Raw genomic sequence first — 13,935 nt, 5'->3', positions numbered from 1 at the left:
CAGATGCGGGTGCAAATCGGGTGAGCATAGTCTCAAAATCAGATTTATTTTCAACCGGTGGTTCCTCTCTTTGGTAAAAGCCTCTCCCTTTTTGTTCATACTTTTCTTCCTTGGCCTTTTTATATTCATCATAGGGTAACCATTTTTTCTTGGGTTTTCGCCAGTCTTCATCAAAACGATCCGCATTCGAGTAGCAATCTTGAACCTTTCGGTTCCCATTCTCATCAAGGTCACAATCCTTAGTCAAATGCGCCTCGTTGTAGTTGTCACACCCAACCTGAATAGCATGGATTGTTTGATCCATTTTAGTCATTCTTATATCCATGTTTTGTAGCATTGCCAATACTTCCGACATATCTTCCGAAGCAGCATTAGTTGTACCCCTAGTTATGTCATCCCTTGGATTATGGTATTCTCTAGAGTGCTTAGAGAATTCTTCAATGAGTTCCCTAACTTCTGCTAGATTTTTCTTTATTAAGGGGCCTTGAGAGTCAAGGAGTTATCTAGTGGTGACGTTTACCTTATCATAAAAGATCGACACTTCTTGTTGCACATTGAGGTCATTTTGTGGGCAATTCCTAATTAGACCCTTGTAGCGCTCCCATGCTTCGTACATTGACTCTCCTATTTGTTGTTCAAAATTGGATATGACCTTTTTTAGCTTAGCCACCTTGGATGGTAGGCAAAACTGTTCCAAAAACATTTCATGCATCTTTGCCCATGTCGTTATCATGCCTGGTGGAAGTGCCTTCAACCAATCCTTTGCGGCTCCCTTGAAAGTGACACGGAGCATCCTTAACAACACCGTTTCACTTGGTACATTTGGAATGTTAAAGTAGTCGGCGATGTCGTTTACTTCATCTAGATGCTTGTAAGCCTCTTCATGGTCCTTTCCGGTGAAAGGAATCTCCTTTAATGCAGTAAGGATGTGCCCCTTTGGTTTAAATGTGGCAGTGGCGGGTATGGTGGGTTTCACAAGCCCGAGACCGGTGTCGTCTCGAATTCTCTTTTTCTACGCCTCCATTGATAGGTCGGCAATGTTCTCCATGGTGTTGTCGGGTTCTTTGTTTAGCTCGCTTTCTGTTTCAGATTCAGTCTCGCTTTCTTCCTATTCTGTTTCGTACTCGGTGTCTTCCTTCGTTGGGTTGCTCTTTGTGTCTTCGTCCTTTAGTGTTTTGCTGGATTCTCCCACTTTTCCCTTCTTTCCAAAAACCAACTTGAGATTCTTAAAAGGTGACATATTTGGTGTAGCGGGTTCTCCTACGGTTTTGTCTTTGTTTTTGCGAAAAGCGGATTCCGGGTCTTCGAGTGGTGGAAACAAAGACGACTTTGATCCACGGGTCATAAACTATCTGCAAATAAATAAAGGAAACGCGTAAAAAGAACAAAAACAAAAAAAATAAAGTCCTACTGTTACGATGCCACGACGTGGTAAAATTTTCCACGTCGTGGTGAGTCAAAAGCAAATAAAAACTAGAATAAAAATAAAACTTACTAAACAATAACTAATCCTAATAAAATAGCATAATAAAAGTAACTAAGATTGCACAGTTCCTTGGAAACGGCACCAAAAACTTAATGCATATTTAATGTGTAAATATATTTGTCCAAGTTTTAAATTTATAAAACTAATGTTTCTTTCACTAGACTATTAAACACACTAGGCAGTCTACCTAATCGTGTAATAGTATAACTATGGTAAGAACAAGTGTCGAACTCAAGGAACGGTGTTTTAATTGACTTTATTCTACTATTAACTAATTAGTAATGAAATTAGAAAAGGTTTTGTTTTTCTAGTTTTGCAAGACTAGTAACTTAAATTACCAAACTAACTATTATCAATTAATTAAGCTAACACTAAACTAAGGCAAGGCAAGAGAACAAATATTGAATTAACCAAGGTGAATAAGAGACTTTCGTTTAGCTTCGGATTTATTTGTTATTATGATTGATTTATGGAAGTGCAATGGATTTAATTTCTTTAGTTACTGATTCCTAAGATGACCAAATTAATATTCACTAATTGAATCCTTTAGCAAACTAGCTTATTTATTCGTTGATCAAGCAGACAAACTTACAAGTTTACTAGTGTTTGGTTTGAATTGATTAGACTTATAATCGATTGATCAATTTAGTTTATTGATTCAATCCAATATATGTTTGTCGTCATATATTAGCTCCTATACCTTTTTACCCACTTTTCTACTTAACCCTAGGCATTGTTCACAACTCTAGTCCTATAATTTTGCAATTCACAAGATCATAAGATTCAAATTCAACTAAGTAAGATGCTCATACTAACTTAATCAAATTCAATAATAAGTAGAGAAAATAGTTATCAAAAGTAATTGAGGTTCTTTAGTAAGCTAAATCAACAAATAACCAAAACTAATTAAATCCAATCCGTAAATTCAATCAACAAATAATCAATCAATCCTACACTAAACAAAAGTCATGAGAATTTAGCTCATCATTTCAGCAAACAAGAGCACAAAATCGAAATTCAAAGAGTGTGACATGGTAAAAACTAATTAAAAATCAAAGTGTAAAGATTGATTGCCTTAATTCTCCTACTTCCAATGGTATGATTGAACTCCTTGCTTCCAAGCCTTAAAACCAGTGTTTTGACTCCAAAAGTGTCGAATTCTTTAGAGCCAAAAGTCCCAATTTGAAGGAGGATGAGGTCTTTATATAGTTTTCCCGAAATCAGATCACCATGGCGTGGTAAGTTCACCACGTCGTGGCCTTCGTATTTATCCCGTGTTTTACAAGTCTTCAAAATTGATCGGGAATCTTCTAGTCACCATGTTGTGTTAGGTCCACCGCGCTGTGTTGGGTATATTTTCATCATTTAAGAGATTTGATCCAAACTTCCAACTTCCAGCATCCTTCTACCAGCATCCAACTTCCTTTTTGCTCCACACATGACTTTTGTCCCTTCAACATAATTCATAGCGAATTAAGTATCTTTTGTTCTAATAAAGGCATAAAATTAATTAAAATATTAAATTATAGTGTATAAATATACACATATCATTTCCTGATCAACAACATTTTTCGAGGTTTGGATATTTTCCAAGGTTTGCATTTTACTTCCTTCGAACGGGGTACATATGGTCTCAGACCACAATCGGACAAAAGATCTTCGGATTTAAGGTCTAAACCAGTTCACTTCCACCTAGATTTACGAGTCATTGGTTGTGCTTTGGGAGTTTGGGTTTGCATTTTGTATATAAACATTACTTCGGTTCAGCATTATGATACTTTAGTTGCGGGTTTTAACATCTATATTCTATACTGATTGTTCAGTTCAGCAATATATCACCAAGTCTACTCATGACTCAAAAAATAATACCCTCGTTTTACTAGTAGATTCTCACATCAAGGGGAGCGTGCGATGCTCCATCATATCTGACATATTCCTTTTCCTGGTTTCATGTTTATTCTTTTATCTTTATTGCATTGTTGATCAAAAATAGGGGGAGAATCATGAGCGTCCATTTTGAATTATTATTGGAGTTTTGATGTTAGAGACATTTGAAGACGGATATGGATTTAGTAATATGATATGGCACTTATTTTTGATCTTCCGATCAAATTTTTGGCATTGCTAGGCCATGTCTTCATATTCACATTATTTATCATCTAGACTCTACTTTTGGATGCTTCACATTTTAAGCAGGTTATTCTTCCAAGATTTTTTGGTGCATTATCACTCATGCTTGGAATATTGAAAATGTTTTGTGATCTGACATTGTGCTCTTCGGTTCAACAGTTGAGGGGGAGACTGTGAACATGATCAGTTGTTGGGGACTTATCACATTCGAAGATTGGGATTTCATATTTTATTTAGAGTTGGGACCTCTTTATGTTCTTCGATTATAGAGATTCCATTGCCAGATTCTAAGATCACAACAACTTCAGCTTTCCAAGACACATTAGCACTAAAGCCTGCTCGTCGAATGTGCTGCCTTTTATCACTGCTTGTTACCCTCACCATTTCTAAGCATTTAGGGGGAGATTGTTGCAGCATGAAAATGCTCTACAATGATGAGTGATTTATTAGGTTAGAATATTCCCTTGTGTGAGAGTATATTCCCTCAACTAGTATATAAAGTGGAGGTGAGTGGTCATTTGTTTATGAGTGGTTATGTAGACTTTATAGAGAGAGAGAGAGAGAGAGAGAGACAGAGTGTGTGTGTATGTGTGTTTGGTTAGGGATTCTCTTTATCCATGAGAGTTGTTCTTGTAACATGTTTATTCTCTCTATCTATTCATCACAGTTTACTCACATGTTTATGTTCTTCATTGTGCATATACGATTATCTTCTTGATATTATCATTCCGCACCAATCCAACCGTTAAAATGGGAACATACAAAAGATGATGAGTTTACTATTTCAAATAATCACGCTGATAATGATATTGGTCTTGAACATACACGTTTCTCTGTTGATACGAACGCTCAGTGTAATCCGTCTGTTATGAAACCTGAAGAAAATCATGTTGGGACTGATACTGAAAATCATGATAACATCATGAATGAACCCATTATTACCCTTACACAATCACAATCACCTATTATAACATCGATTTCACAAACTCTTATGAATACTATAGTTCTCGTTCAAACTCCACTTGTGTTTCATGAAGCTACTACCACCACTCCAACTCTAGTTTCCAATGTTCCAGTTACATCATCTCCACTTCAAACACCTATTGAACCTTTTATTCCCGATGTCAATATAGAAGATCACCTCTCTGATGATAATGAGGGATTTTTGGTACAAGATGATGAAGTTGAAATCAATGGGGAATTTCAATTATTTGTTGAACCTGTACTGGCTGCTTCTCTTCTTGATGATAGGAGTGACTTAGATGATGAAGTTGTTGTTGCTCCTGCTAAAAGGAAAGATTATCAAATGTTGAATACAAAGCTTAATGCTTTGATCAGAAGGGCCTATTCTTCCAATTCCACAACTTTTCAAAGCCTAATGACAGATCATGAAAACAAGATGAAAGCAATTTTGGAAGATTGTACAAAGGTTTTTCAATCTCAATCTCTGTTGGTTAATGAAACAACAAAAAAAGTTCAAAGAGCACTTTTTGAAGTGGAACAACCCAATTTTTCAAATAAATTTTTTTAGTTAAAATAAAATCCATGTTCCTTAATTGTAAGATCCAACCATAAAGTGTTTCTTCACAATCCATTACATTGATTAAATTAATCAAAAGATCAGAGTGTCCAAAACAAACTACTGGAGAGTGCATTTTGTGCGCTCATGTTGGGCCCTTGCCCTTAGATCCCGAAGTACCTGAACACAAGGAACAAAAATGTAAGCTAATGCTTAGTTAGTTTTTCCCAAAATACCCAACATATATATTCACAGAAAACATACAACAGATATGCAAAACATAAATTTCCATGGACTCCCTCCATGGTATTTACTTGGAATGCCATGCCCCCCCCCAATGGTCTCATAACCTAGTGTCATGGGCTCCCCCTATGGTCTTTAGGTGGAATGCCCTGGGTTCCCCCCAGAGTCTGATAACTAGGTGCCATGGGCTACCCCATGGTCTTCATATATAAATCAATCAATACTACTAAGCATACAATGCATATCAATCACTATACATTAGAATATGGGTCGACATTGGTGCCTTCGACCCATTGGTATGATGAGAAGACTCACCTCGTTCAGCTGAACCCAAATGTTGCTTGCCTAACAGTCTAAATCATACACTGAACAATAATACCATAAACCCTAAATTAGGTTTATAATGCAGTCTAATTAAAGAGTCCAAACACCTAAGCCCAAGTCCTTCCATAGTGGCCCAAAAGTCTTCCCTTTGCTAATGGGCCTAAGGTCCATGATAAAACTACTAATGGGCCACACAGCCCAATAAGGCCCTACTAATAAAATTATGGCCTAACTCGGAATATCAGCCCACAACTCTAAAGAGGACCATGCCTAACACTCATTAAATCCGACTACGCCTACAAGCCCACACAAAGCCCAAAATCCAACCAAAGTGTGTATGCTCTGTGTACCACTCTAGTATGCCCAGCGGACTAACTGAGAAGTTATATGCGTAGTGTACAACTTGGTACGCACGGTGTACAAACAGGCTATGCACTAAACGACTATTAAGTGCTTAATACTTAAGATTTAAACATCGAACTTCAGATTTGGGTCTAATAAGATGTTCTAGGGCATAAAGTTGGCAACTTTATGCCCTTGCATGCCATGAATGAACCTAATAGTCCATACTTTCCATTAAGATCTCATTTAATACTTGTAACTTATGCATGGAGTCCAAACCATCATTAAGATGTCACCTTTATGCATCTAACAAGCTCAAGGAGCTTAAATCTATATGTTTTAGTCTCTGGAGTTGCGCAACTCACAAGAGAATGTCCAAAAGCCAAAAAAGGACTTCATAACAAAACCCTAACTCAATATAATGAAAGAGATGACAATGTTATGACTTTATACCTCCAGAAGTTCCTCAAGATGATCTAGATGCAGGATCTAGAAGCTCAATGACACCCAAAGCTTGAACACCACCTTCTCCTTTTTGAACGTTTTTTAAAATGGCCACCAACACACTTTCTAAGCTCAAGAATCACATTCATGAAGAAATATGAGGTTATGGGACGATATGAGGCTATTGAGGTTGGTTAGGGTTTAGTCCTAATGATTTAAGGATGCTTAGATAGGTGTCAAGTCCGGGAATCAGGGTTTTAACCATCAGTCACGTACGCCCTGCGTACCCCATAGTACGCCCAGCGTACGTGCCAACCCTCCGCGATCATCCATCCTTAGTACGCTAAGCGTACACCTGGAGTACGCCCAACGTACAAAGGGACCATTATGCAATAATTTTTATTTCAAGGGCATAAAGGGGTAATAACATGAATTAGAGTGTTACAATTGTCCACCACTTGAACTATACTTCATCCTCGAATTCTGCAGACGCAAACGGATCTGGGTAATGCTCTCGCATCTCATCCTCCGGCTCCCATGTCCATTCTGAGCCCTTTCGATGCTACCATTGCACCTTCACTAGCTTCACCTTTTTCTTACCAAGACTCTTAGTCCTCCTATCCAAAACCACATTGGGCTTCTCAACATATTTAAGACTCTCATCCACCTGAATGTTGTCCAAAGAAATAACTACAACATCGTCCGAAACACACTTCCAAAGCTAAGACACATGGAAGGTTTAATGAATCTGACTCAGCTCATCCGAAAGATCCAACCGATAAACAACTCTGCCAACTCGGGCATAAATCTTAAACGGACGAATAAATCGGGGCCCCAGCTTGCCCCTCTTCCAGAATCGAATGAGACCCTTCCAAGGTGACACCTTCAACAAAACAAAATCTCCCACCTGGAACTCAAGATTCGAACGATGCCGGTCAGCATAACTTTTCTGACGGCTCTACGCAACTCGTAGCCTGTCGCGCACCTACTGAATCAACTCAGTAGTCTTAAGCACCACCTTGGTCCTTCCCATGACTCGATGTCCAACCTCAACCCAACAAACTGGAGTGCTACACCTCCGACCATACAACATCTCAAACAGTGGTCGGTCAATACTAACATCATAACTGTTGTTGTATGAGAACTCAGCTAGTGGAAGGTAAGTATCCCAACTCCCTCCAAAATCCAATATGCAAGCCCAAAGCATATCCTCTAGCGTCTGAATCGTCCGCTCACTCTGACCATCGGTCTGGGGGTGGTAAGCAATATTGAAATGCAACTGAGTACCCAACGTCTCATCAAACTTTCTCCAGAACCTAGAGGTGAATCGAAATTACGGGCCGAGACCACAGATACCGGTACTCCATGCCTGACCACCACCTCCGGCACATAAATATATGCTAATTTCTTGATGGAGGTACTCTCATAAATTGGAATAAAATGCATACTCTTGGTCAATTTGTCCACAATAACCCAAATGGAGTACACACCCTAAGCCGTCCTAGCCAACTTCGTGATAAAATCCATAGTAATATCTTCCCATTTCCACATGGGGATAGGCAAGGGCTGAACCTTGTCGTGGGGCCTCTAATGCTCAGCTTTGACCTTCCTACAGGTCAAACACCGTTTAACAAACCATGCAACCTACCGCTTCATGCAGGGCCACTAATAACTCAACCTCAAGTATCGATACATCTTCGTGACCTTCGGATGGATAGAAAACTTGGATTTGTGCGCCTCCTCCAGTATCTTTTGTCTCACACCCCCGGACGCTAGTACCCAAACTCTGCTACACTGAGTCAATAAACCCCGAATGTCTCGAACAAATAGCGAAATCTACCCCATATCCACTCAACCATCCAGTTCTCCTTCTTCAGTCCCTCCACCTAAGCTTCCTTTATCATATCCAATAGAGGTGAAATCACCATTACCCTCAGGAAAACATCTCGGATCAGAGCACTTACCACCTTACGATTCAAGGCATCGACCATCACATTGGCCTTCCCAGGATGATACAAAATCTCACAATCATAATCTTTTACTACACCAAGCCATCTCCTCTGTCGCATATTCAGATTCCGTTGATCCATCAAATACTTCAAACTCTTGTGATCAATGAAAAGGGTGCATCAGACCCCATATAAATAGTGCCTCCAAATCTTGAGGGAAAACACTACCACTTCCAATTCCAAGTTATGAGTGGGGTAATTCGCCTCATGAGGCTTCAAATGCCTCGAAGCATAAGCAATCACATGCCCCCTCTTCATTAGAACCACTCCTAATCCCAAAATAGAAGCATCACAATACACCACAAAGTCATCCAATCCATCGCGTAGTGCTAGAATCGGGGCCTCACATAATTTATGTCTCAAGGTCTCGAATGTCGTCTACTGATCAGGATTCCACCGAAATGTCACGCTTTTCTTGGTCAAATGAGTCAAGGGTACGACGATCTTGGAGAAATCCTGAATAAATCTCTGATAGTACCCTGCAAGTACCAAGAAACTTCGGATCTCGGATGCATTCTTCGAAACCTCCCAATGCATCACCGCCTCGATTTTGGTTGGATCAAGCAAAATACCTCTTTGATTGATGATGTGCCCCAAAAACTACACCTCCCGCAACAAAAAATCACATTTGGAGAATTTCGCATATAGCCTCTCCATCCTCAAGGTCTTTAACACCTCCCTCAAATGTTGCACGTGCTGCTCCTTGGTCTTAGAATAGACCAAGATATCATCAATGAAGACAATCACAGACCGATCCAACATCGGTCTACGAACTGAGTTCATGAGATCCATGAACGCTGATGGAGCATTGGTGATCCTGAATGGCATCACCACGAACTCACAATGACCATAACGAGTCCCCTGAAAGCTGTTTTCGGTATATCCTCATCCCTAATCCTCATCTAATGATACCCTGACCAAAGATCAATCTTGGAAAACCAAGATGCACCCTGAAGCTGATCTAACAAATCATCAATCCTCGGAAGTGGATCGGTGCTCCCGATAATCAATACACATCATGTGTGACCCATCCCTCTTTTTCACAAATAGGATCGGTGCTCCCCACGGGGAACTGCTTGGATGAATGAACCCTCGGTCCAGTAGCTCCTGAAGCTGCGTAGACAACTCCTGCATCTCAGGCAGAGCTAGGCGGTATGGTGCCTTGGCTATCAGAGCCGCACCTGACACTAAATCAATACGGAACTCCACTTGCCTCTCAGGAGGCACCCCAGGCAGCTCTTCTGGAAATACGTCAGGAAAATCACGCACAATCGAAACATAACTCAACTCTGACGTGGCCTCAAACCTCACGTCTGAAACATAAGCCAGAAACCCAACACAACCCTGATGAAGGCATCTCTTAGCCCTCGCAGTCGAGCAAAGGGTGGCCCGTGCGAAGCTCTCTCCTCATGAATGACTAGTTCTCCCCCACTTGGGTTCGAACCCTCACTAGCTGGTGCTCGCAGTCTACCATGGCCCCATTGGGCCCCAACCAATCCATCTAGATGATCACCTTCAATCCTTGCAATAGAATCGAAACTAGGTCGATATGAAACCTCTCCCCGAACACATTCAGGATACTCCTCTGATATACCCTCGCAACACTCATGGTGCGGTCATCTGCAATCTCCACCTTAAATGGGGAATCCAAGGTCCCCGAAGCATCCCGAAACTTCTTGCTGAGCGCAAGATACGAATGATCGGGTGGCACCCGAATCAAAAAGAACATGAGCCGACAAACCATTGACCAAGAAGGTTCCTATACAAGATCATAATAGCATAAGCATAAGAGTAAAATAAACAAGACATGAAATAAATCGCATACCAGTCATGATGTCAGGAATTGCTCTATCCTCCTCCATGGTCAACTAAAATGTGCAGCTTTTCACCACAGGACTCTCTGCCTTAACCGAGCGGCCATTAGTGATCCTCATGGTGACGGGCGCATGCACCACCACTGCTTCTCTTCCTCCCAGCAACATCGGACAATCGGCCTTTTTATGACCGGTCTGGTTGCAGTGGAAACAAATCAAGCCCTTTTTGGGGAAATCCCTGTGCATGTGGCTTGGCTGGCCACACGCATAACATGATGAACCTGACACCCAGCAGGCTCCCATATGTTGCCTGCCGCATTTGGCACAGCGGCTGCGACCCTGGTGGCCTCTTCTAGAATAATCGGAGGTCGTAGGCTTCTTAGCCTGACCCACAGCCATCTGTACCTGCTCCGGCTTTGGCTTCGTGCGAAGATCTAACTTAATCTCCCGTTACCGGACCTTCTCCACCATCTTTTTCAGGGTCTTGCACCCTGAAAAACTCATGAACTCTCGAATGTCATCTCTCAGCATGGAATGATATCTAGTCTTCTTCATTTCCTCGTCCACAGCATACTGTGGAACCAATAAAGCTTACTCCCAAAACTTTGCGGTGATCTCCACCACAGTCTCGGTAGTCAGCTACAAATCCAAGAACTCTCTCACCAACCACTGCACCTCGATAGACGGTGCAAACTCTTGATCGAATCTCCACATAAACTCTTGTCAAGTCATCTCAGCCACACCTGCTGACCCCACTTTGTGGGAAGCCTCCTCCTACCAGTCTTGAGCTCAATCCCTCAACATACAAGATGTGAATCCCACCTTTTCCGCCTCGGGAAAAAACTCATGTGCTAGACATTCTCCATGTCTGCCACCCGACATCGACTCATGATGAGGTCTCTAACCCCTAAAGAACTCATGCACACCACACACCTTAAACTCCCGGAACGAGGGAGCTCGGGCTCCAATCTGGCCTGCAGCAATCTCAACTCAAAAAGGCTAGAGCCACTCCTCCATGATCTTCATAATACCCTCTTTGACGGTCCTGAAAATCACTGGGTAGTGTCAAGAATGCCACGTGTCACCTCGGCTATGATAAGGTCGTGAAGCCTCTCATCAATGGGCTCTGCACCGGAGCCCGACCCGGATCCCGATCCTGATCCTGAACCTCGAGTGACCATCACCATCCTCAACTAAAAATACCACAAAATAGAATGATAAAGATATTCAAAATGGAATCCCTCATCCTCACTGGTCTCCTTAGAGCTTCAAGGTCTAACATTGGTTCGGGTACAAGTCCTGTGTTTTCAATAGTACGAGCCCACTACTACTTTCCATACCTACCTATACCTTCCTCAAAGCTCTACCAAAAAACTCTAATTCGCCCTTAAACAATAACATGACCCACAAAATACCACATAACTCAAATCCTAGGCTATCCTAAGATTTTCTCAATTCCCATCAAATCAATCATATCAGGTTGCCCAATGCATGCAAGTTATACATAAATAGAATCACATAGACTTTCAAATAAGCTTCTACCCTAGACCACAATCCAAACAAGGAACAGTAATTTCACATTCCCATTTTTCACGGCCAGAAAAGACCGATTTTGTTTATGCTTTATAAAAATCAGAGTACCTCTTTTAATAAAAATGTTGCAGAATTTGTTCCCAGAAAAACATGATAAATACGTTATCAAAACATTTCCGAAGAAATGTATTTTTATCCATTTAAAAACATTTGGGATGTCGTCTTCAATACATAAACATAAGCATAAACAGAACTTACATGCATTTACACTTGTGATCTACATCTCTTTTAAATACCTCAGTGTAAAGTAGCTTCGTATCGACACATGTGATACAAATAAGCTTGAGTGGGTCGGGTTGGGAAACCTGGTGAGTATATAGGGTTTTCAACTCACAATAATATAGTTATTATGTTAAACATCAAACAATCATCCCAATTACCCATCCCCATTATCTTCTTTACTCTTAAGGATCTACCCTAAGATTTATGTATTCCTCATTCATTCATTCCTAAGGAGCATCCTAAGGAATCGACAGTAAGTATGCATAGTCGCCAGGGTTTATCTAGTTTATTGACAGTATCGTTTTCGAGAGTCCACTCGTAATACATGTCAATGGGTTTATAGAGTACACCAGGTGAACACATCGTTCACAACACTTACAGGTTGCGAGCCTGCTAGTGCTCCACTAGATTGTTTAGAATAGTTCGTGGTTGTCATCCATACTTTACTAGATGACGGGGCCATCGCTTGGGTCATCATTTGGCTCATCGTTTGGGCTAATCGTTTTGGCTCATCGATTACGTCATCGCTTCGCACCATATTTTATCACTCATATATCATCGCTCATCATTCATCTCATCTTTCATCGCTCATCATTTATCTCATCTTTCATCGCTCATCATTTATCTCACCTCTAATCTACCCATGTTTTACCCAACACATTTTGTATATATAAAATATATACACAGTTTAGATCATTTAAAACACGTATAAAACATTTCATCTGGCATAGACAACAAGTATTCAGACAGTATACACACATAGCACGTAATTTATATAAAATACTTCATATCTATGTGTAAGATGAAAGTAACTATGCACTCACTTGTTAAAGTGTTGATTCCAAACTCGGGCAACGCTTCGCTTTTAACGATTCTATTTTCCTTTGACAAAACCTAGCATTATTATCGCTAAGTTTTAGTCTAATCTTTATTGCGACTAATAATTAGTCTAGATTCATCATTAACTCAAAGGCTACTTTCATGATCTACCAGGTAAGGAACAACCAGGTAGGATCATAACGGAGGTAGGGTCCATTTGGTATACAAAGTATAGTGTTTGGAAATCTCACTTTAAACACCTCACTAAATCACAGCCTAGATATCATTCCCATAAGTAGATCAATCAGTATAACGACTTTGAATCATTTATAAATCTTATTTCTAGGTTCATAATAACGATATTATACTTAAATATAAGCTATATTTAAAGTACGGTAGACGTATCTCACTTACATCGGGTTTTTATTAAAAACCGGGCTTCGCTGGGGTAGAGTTGCTGAGCCGAAAAGCTCTTTTTCTCAGAGCCTTCGTGCGCTCCGGGGCTTTCTTCTAGTGCTAGGGAAGTTTCCTAGGCTTTAGGTGGGGGGGGGGGGTGAGGGAGTCTAGAGAGAAGTTAGAGAGATAAAGAAAGGCTTATGGTGTGAAGAAAATATGAAGAGTCCATCTCTTATTTATAGGGGTTTTATCGTAGAGTAGGCCCTAAGTTTCATCTGTATCCTCCGCGTACGAGCTTCTTTTTTAACGTTCTATATATCCACGTGTTGGTATTTACGAGTACTACAACTTTCATTTAGACCTCGTCAGCTAATTCTCATTCTATTTCCGATTTGCAAAACTGTATCGAATTTATCGTGCTCGAAGAGTACGGACTAAGTTTCGTCCATATCTTTCACATACGAGCTCTATTATCGACATCCTTTATATCCATGCATTGCTATTTACGATTACTACAACTTTCATTTAGACGTCGTCTGCTAATTCTCATTCTATCTCAGATTTACAAAACTGTATCGAATTCACCGCACTTGA

At 40.5% G+C, this 13,935-nt stretch overlaps 1 non-coding gene across 1 annotated transcript; it reads left to right on the top strand.

The window, feature by feature from the left end:
• Window positions 1-557: 557 nt before the first annotated feature.
• On the top strand, window positions 558-664 carry LOC111894321 (small nucleolar RNA R71). Its single transcript, XR_002851161.1, has one exon. It is a non-coding gene; the product is annotated as a small nucleolar RNA R71 (small nucleolar RNA).
• The last annotated feature ends 13,271 nt before the right edge of the window (window positions 665-13,935 follow it).

Source organism: Lactuca sativa, chromosome 3 (assembly GCF_002870075.4).
Source record: "Lactuca sativa cultivar Salinas chromosome 3, Lsat_Salinas_v11, whole genome shotgun sequence".
Classification (NCBI taxonomy): domain Eukaryota; kingdom Viridiplantae; phylum Streptophyta; class Magnoliopsida; order Asterales; family Asteraceae; genus Lactuca; species Lactuca sativa.
Note: the sequence above shows the minus strand (reverse complement) of the source record. Positions and strands in the feature narration are given on the sequence as shown.